Genomic DNA, 7,893 nt, shown 5'->3' on the forward strand with positions numbered 1-7,893 from the left:
ATAGAGATAACAATCAGAATCAGAATTAGAATCGTGAAGCCCACCAAAATTTGGGAATGAGAAATGGGATATTGATTCTCAAAGGCGAGTTAGGAATCAATCTCTCATTCCTAAGATTGACAATTTTACCCTCCCATAAAATAAAAAATACTCATTTTATCCATAGTTCAAAAAAATTATTATAATTAATTAATATATTATAGTAATTATTAATATAATTAGAACATTAATTAATATATTTTGAATTTATTACTATTATTATTATTATTGGTTTATTGTCATCATCATTCTATAATTAATTGTTATATTGATATAATAATAATAATATATTAATTTTATTATTATTGTTATTATCCTTTAGTTTGTTGTTATTATTATCATTATTATAAAATTTATTTATTTATTTATTTTAATTATTATTTGTTACCTAATATTAATAACAATGATGATAAAATTTTTATAATTATGGCTACATTCGTATAATAATGATAATAATTTTTGAATGAATAATCACAATAATTAAAATACAAAATAATAATTATAACAATAGTTAATTAAGGACCTTTCTGTAATTTGTTAAATCTAACTCATTTTAATTTTGATATCAAGACAAAATAAACACCTTAATGGCAATTTAGCTCATTCCTATTCTGATTCTTACAGTTCAAGTAAGTAATTTATTCTAATTCTCATTCCATATTCTCATTCCAACACATTGCAATTCATGTCCATTCCGATTCTAACCTATTCTGATTCTGGTTTAGTAAACACACCATAAGAGTATAAGTATGCTTCCCTTTCCATTAATAATATAAAATAAAATCCATTTCAAACTCCTAATTTTGCATTGAACTAAGTTATCATGTACTTAATGTTACTTTAACATCAGATATTGCCAATAAAGTGTGCAGTCAAATTTCATCCATAATTAAGCATGCCGGTAATTATCAGTAATAGGTGACTCACATCTCCATTGGTACATTCTAACCTAAAATGACAGTAAATTGAAATATTATTACAAAAATGTGTCACAAAGTAAAAGTAGAAATGATATTATTTAAAAAAAATTGACATTACGAGAAGGAAAGCAACCAACAAATCTCCATATAGCTATCTTGGTCTCCATAACTCATAAGAAATTTGTAACATTATACCATCTTAGGCATAATTCTATAAAATAAAAAATAAATAGAAAAATGACGTAGAAAGGATATAGCTTAACTAGGGGTGGGCAAACGGTTCGGTTTTGTTGAACCAAATTGAAAAAATTCGGTTCGGTTTGGTTCGGTTCTATGAGCAAAAACCGATTGGTTCTTAAACTAAAGAACCGATTGGTTTTTGTTCGGTTTGGTTTTAAACCGAACTGAACTAAAAAACCGATCGGTTCAGTTTGATTTAAGGGTTAATTTTGTCCTGCCCCCAACTGTTTCAACATTTTTCGCCACACACCCATATGTTTCGAAAATACTCACTCCACACCCAATTCCGTTAATTTGACCGTTATGTTTAACGGAGCTATTTGAAATTTAAGTAAATGTCCGAAATACCCCTTATCTTGAATTAGAGAAAAATAAAATGAGATAAAATGTTAATTTAATAATTAATGTTTACATTAAAAACTTTTATTTAAAGGTAATTAATAATAATTTCATCAATTAAATTATCAAATAAATTTAATTTATCATCATCAAATAATATTTAGGATATGAATTTTTAAATTTACCCTTTGACCGTTAGAATAAACGGTCAAATTAACGAAATTAGGTGTGGAGTGAGTATTTTCGAAACATATGGATATGTGGCGAAAAATGTTGAAACAGTTGGGTGCCGCACAAAATTAACCCTTGATTTAATTGAAAATATAAAAACCAATTTGCAAAATTCATTCATTTCAATTTGCAAATCCCTAACACAGCAACTCATTACCGACCTCTCTCCCACACCTCGCCCCCTCGCCTCTCTGCCTCGCGTTTCTCCCTCTCCACACGACGCAGAACTTCAGCTCAGCCCCTCTCAGGTTCTTCCTTGTGAGCATGTCTCTCCCTCATGTCAGCTTAGCCCCTCTCTTCCTCACGTGCACGGCCTCCTAGCACAGCCCCTCCCCTCAAGCACAGTGACGCCATCGTTAGCCCCTTACACGCGGTCATCTTTGGTGCCGCAGTCTACAGGTGTTTTTTTTTTTTAAATTTATGCCATGGCCCGTGTGTTTGTACAAAGTTTGTATACTCCTTAGTTTCTGTATTAGTCTTACTGTGTTAGACTGTTAGGGATTGATTTTTTGGACTGCTGATGTATATAATATACTGGTTGGAGTTAAAAATGGTGGGTGGTTGTGGCTTGTGAGTTGATTTTGTGGACTTCAAATTCTATTTCTTCTTTCTCTGGTCAGCTTTCTCTCAATTCTAGATCTACCCAGTTCGCAGGTAGAGCTTCTGATTCCATATTGCTGCTCGTTCCATAATTTAATTGAGTTTTGTTGGGTTAGTTTGTATTATATTTTATATTTGTTTTGAAGGGATTTATTAAAAGGAAAAAAAATATAATAAGTAAAAAGTTGGAAGTTGAGAAACTTAGCAGAGAGTTCTGAGAATTTTAATGAAAATAATTGATGTTGGATAAGTTCATATAGATCTTGGTTTATAAGGCTGTTGTGGGAATTCTTTTATTATTTATTTTTCATTTGGTGTGTCTGTGTGTGTTAATTCAATAGATCTGGAGTTCTTGTGAATTTATTGGGAATTTTTTTTTTATTTTGCAGTTTTTGAAGAAAAAATGGATACTTTTTTGTTCACTTGAGAATCTGTGAACGAGGGTCATCCAGACAAGCTCTGTGATCAGATCTCCGATGCCATTCTCGATGCTTGTCTCGAACAAGACCCAGATAGGAAGTTGGCTTGTGAAACCTGTACCAAAGACTAACTTGGTTATGGTTGTATTGCTATTGTATATTGCGGCCGAGAATTGCTTTTGATTTGAGGATTTTATGTTTGTTTATTCATATATAGTTTATTAATATTATGTGTGTAGAGTATAGTTGAAACTTGGTAGTTAATGCAAGTGTAAATTGCAAAGTTCGGTTCAAATTAGGTGCAAAGTATAAAATCAGATAATATTAAGGTAAAACTGTTAAATCAAAAAAATCAAATTCGGCAGAATATTGATGTAGAGTAAGAAATTACACTTAGATTGAAATTTATAATAATTAGGAACATTTTAATTAATTTTTATTTTAGTTTAATTTGGTTATCTATTTAGAATTTTATTGTTTTGACATTGCTTATTTGAGTTGTGTTTCTAATTTAGATACGAGTTTTGTTTTAACTAGATTTTGAGTAAAAGAAAAAGGACAAAAACCTACCTAAACACAATAAATTTATTTTAAACTGAAGTGGTGCCTAGCGTGATCGGGGGCGCATTGATTGTTTTTAGCTTCTTGTGAATCTTAAGAAAGAATGGACGAAGCAAGAAAGTTGTGTGGAGTTTAGATCTAGAGAGAGCTAGCTAAAAAGATTGTTTTTAACTTGCAAAAGAAAGAAAGGAGGTATGAGATGGAGTCATTAGTGGCTGACGAGCACAATCCAATGCTCAGGTTAGTTTGGTGTTATTTTTTGATGTTAGAGCTTGTTAGCTCTAACAATGGAAGGTGGCTGAAAGTTAGAAGAAAACCTTAACCTTATGATGTGTGCGCATTTTAAATGAATCATGAGAAAAATAAAACCTGAATGTTTTATTGTGGAGCGACCAAGTGTACCTAGCGACTATGTCACCTTGCGCATTTTCATTAGTCTTTTTCTCTCTACACAAAAGATATTTTTGTCCTTTGGTTTTGGTGACCGTTGGAGGATTGGATGCATGCTTTGAGAGCAAGTTGGCATGTCATTTACACATTTTGTCCGCACTTATACGTGCTGGACTTTGCTGGGTGGTCGAGCGTGCCTCTTCAGAGGCTATCCTGTGATAGCTGGCGTGTCAGGTAAGGATAAATGATACTAACTATTTTAGTGGGCTGGTTTTGTCTTTTTTATAGACATGATAGGCTGCTACCTCCACTTTTTCAATAAAATATCTCCTCATTGATTCCTCAATATTAACTAAGGAATCAATATCTTTTTTTGGTGATAATAACAACTAATGTACCTAATATTTTGGGTGTTTTCTCTAACTATTTTGCCTTCAATATTGAAAAATTCACGTACCATTTTAATTGCCTGATGTATTATCCAGCATAGGTCAATCACCTCTTAGCTTTTTTACAAACTCTATATCGACATATGGCATTCTATCATTAGCCGTCTATAACAAGTCTTATTAAAATAATTTTTTTAATCAAGTCAATATAAACAAATGTCTTTTGTAACTTTTACAAGTAGGCATTGGTTATTTTTTATGGATTATTTCTTAAAATTAATTATATGTTTGAGTTCTATTCTTAATTTTTATTAGTATTCTTGTGGAATTAACAAATTTAGTACTGTAGGTTCGTGAGCATTCTTAAAATTAACGTGAATTTAGTTAATTTATTTATTATGGTATTCTCAACAATCAGCTAACTGTTAGAATATTCAGCTTCCGCTACATCATATAAATTAGAAACAAAACATGACAATCAAGAATATTGGAGGTCACATTTATCTAAAATATTCATACTTAATGATTTTCCACAAAGTAATGGCAAAAGGTGTAACTTGTAAAATTTTTTCCTTTTTCCATTCAATCTGATCTATTAGTTTGTAAACCTATTTACTTGATCACAACCATTTCTGGCAGACCTCTAACAGAGAGAAGAATAGTCAATTTTGAAACATATTGTCAATCTCTTTCAACTATGAATCAATCTAATTCAAACAACAAAGACTTACTTCAGTATCTGAATTTCAATTACAGAGGCCTCAACAATGGAAAAAGCAAGAAAGAGAAAAGCTTACTCTTAGCTATTCCTTTCCCTATTCAGCATCTAATGGCAAATGCGAAGTATCATCAGTAGCTATGACAACAGCAAAATTTGATTTATCTAGCATCAAATTTTCAAAACCCACGTTTTAATTTCTTATGGGAAAACTCCTCGTACTCCATTCTATCTCATTCTTTCTTCTTGACACTCCACTACCAACTGCTTAGGTGTTAATTCAAAGATTTTAGCTGTAATTGTCAACAGCCCTTTCATCTCTTTTCGAAAATCTTCCAAATTGACTCTACAATTCTTCTTCCTTGTTGTAAAACTCATCACTTTAGCAATTTCCTCTAATTTCGTAGGATCAGGCTCATCATTACTGGCCATGATTTCATCATTACCTTCAAGCTCTTCATTATCTAGAGCCTCAGCTGAACTAGCATATGAAGCTTTTACTTGTTGCTGCTCTTTAAATGAATCTTCTAATAATAGTGGCTTCTGCATTAATAGATTTATCTAGTTTTTCACATTCAATAACCATTACTTTATAATTTCAATGCATGCCCTAGTAAGGCCATGTAATTAGGGATGGCAACCAAACTCGGACCCGGATCAGACCCGGACTGAACCTGGAAAATCCGATCCGGGTTCAACCCGCACCGGATCAATTTTTATGCGGAATCCGGATCGGTTTTTCAGAACCCGCATACTTTCGGGTCCGAATCCGGTTTGAGGTGAACCCGCAAATCCGGAACCCGGATCCGGATATTATTTATTTTAATATTAATTTTTTTAATTATTAAATATAAATAGAAAAAAAAGAAACCTAGCTCTCTCAAATCTCAATCTCTCTCACTCGTTCCTCTCTCGATCTCTCACTCTCTTCAACTTCTCCTCTCAATCTCAATCTCTCTCACCCGTTTCTCACTCAATCTCTCTCACCCGTTTCTCAATCAATCTCTCTCACTCTCTCTTCAACTCTCTTGTAATTTCTCTTCTTCAAATCAAATTCTTTGCGGCGTGGCTGTCATCTCCTTCACGGTGTGCTTGCGTTTGTTTCATCACTCATCAGCATCACTTGTCTCATCTCTCACTCTATCACGGCCAGCAAAAGGGGGTGGATTTCGCGGCTGTGTTCTGTGGCCTGTGGGGGTGGATTTTGGGGCTGTGTTCTGTGGCCTGTGGGGGTGGATTTCGCGGCTGTGTTTCACGGCCTGTGGTGGTGGATTTCGCGGCTGTGTTTCATGGCCTGTGGGGGTGGATTTCGCGGCCTGTGGGGGTGGATTTCGCGGCTGTGGGGGTGGCCCGTGGGGGTGGATTTCTCAGCTGTTGTATTTGTTTTAAAACCTGGATTTGAAGTTATATGTTTTGTATTTGAAATTTTGTTGAACTAAACTAAAGCAATCTGGATTCTGGAAGCAATTTGGTTCTGGTTTGTGTAACTGTATTATTTTTTTTTTTCATTTTTCCAGCAACTTAAGGAAAGTAATCCGGGTTCAAAACCCGGAATCCGGAAAACCGGATTTTTCCGGGTTGAACCCGGACCGGACCCGGATCGAAAAAAACCGGGTTTAATACGGGTCCGGTAATGAGAATTTGGTGTCCGGGTCCGGATCCGGAATGACTAAACCCGGACCCGGACCCGGAAATTGCCATCCCTACATGTAATGCATCTTTACTGTTGACGCTTATTTTGATCAAATTAAAACAGATGTGCAACTGAAACAAAACACTCATGTGCACCCTATGCCCTAAACTCACTGATCTAACACAAACGAATGTAGCAACTTTTTTTCTCAACCCATGTAAAAACCAAATTATAGCCTTAAAAATAAAAGAAATTCAAAAACCACTTTAACAGTACACTGCCTACATACACTTCAAGCTATCTTTAACATGCTTTTTTATCTTTAATTGAACTACAACAAACACAATTTGTCAAACAAAAATCAGAAACAATAGCTAAAAATAATTAAGTAGTTTTGAAGACCCATTTTCAATGAATCTCAAGGCAGCAAATATTTTAACTTAGCTCTATCTTCAACTGCACTGGCATCAACCATTTAACTACAACTAACACTAATCGATGGAAAAAATTAGAAGCAATAGAAACAATTAATCTCAAATTAATTTTAGATCCATTTTTCAATTTTCACCAAGAAATCTAATTTAAGCTAATAGAACGAACAAGCACTGAAAGAATATGATTTATACCTGACTAACAACTCGAAAATAGGAGGATGATTGGCTGGTCGTTGGTGAAACTCACTGATCGAAATGCTTTCACCTTGCACGATTAAATCATTTGTCACTGGTAGTCATAGTTGTATGTAATTAAGCATTAGAGAGAAAATGAAATAAGCGTTGAGCATGGTTACTTCAGTTTAAATGGGATGGAGTAAAGAGATTAGGCCCTATTTTTTGTGTTTATTGGATGAAAGCATGCTTAGTTTATTAACCAATGCATAATACAAATTTCAGAATAATTTCAGAAACCTCAGTAAAAATATTAATTTTTTGTGTTTTTTTAAATCATTTAACATTTTCAAAGACGATATTGTCCTCATCTTTATAACTTATATGAAATGTTATACTAACATTGGGGTAGGTATCTGAATGTATACGGATACGTTCTCTTAAAGTAAGAAGACCCTAAACCTTAAGGGATGTTTTTAAAAATTACCCTTTACTAGAACCGCTCCTTTGCTGATGTAGAATTACGATTTTCTTGGACCTTGATTCTAAGGGCCTTTGTCACCATTTTTGGCACTGTCACACGTCATATGCATTCATAAAGCTGGCACATTGGTTGCATCTTACCTATCTCTTTTTAAGATTTAGCCTCACAACATTAGTTGCTCTTTATTGTTTCAAAGGTTAATTATCTTTGGATGACACATGTTTTGATAAATTAAAAAAAAAGTGATACGTATTTTAAAAGTACTCGAGCGGGTGACAAACTATTAATTTTGCCGTTAACTTTAATGTGAACAGTAAATTAA

At 33.5% G+C, this 7,893-nt stretch overlaps 1 long non-coding RNA gene across 1 annotated transcript; it reads left to right on the forward strand.

Annotated features, from left to right (window-relative positions):
• The first annotated feature begins 1,905 nt into the window (after positions 1-1,905).
• On the forward strand, positions 1,906-3,086 carry LOC112098100. Its single transcript, XR_002905286.1, has 2 exons — positions 1,906-2,168; positions 2,759-3,086. It is a non-coding gene; the product is annotated as an uncharacterized LOC112098100 (long non-coding RNA).
• The last annotated feature ends 4,807 nt before the right edge of the window (positions 3,087-7,893 follow it).

The sequence above is a fragment of the Citrus clementina genome, unplaced genomic scaffold (assembly GCF_000493195.1).
Source record: "Citrus clementina cultivar Clemenules unplaced genomic scaffold, Citrus_clementina_v1.0 scaffold_9, whole genome shotgun sequence".
Classification (NCBI taxonomy): domain Eukaryota; kingdom Viridiplantae; phylum Streptophyta; class Magnoliopsida; order Sapindales; family Rutaceae; genus Citrus; species Citrus x clementina.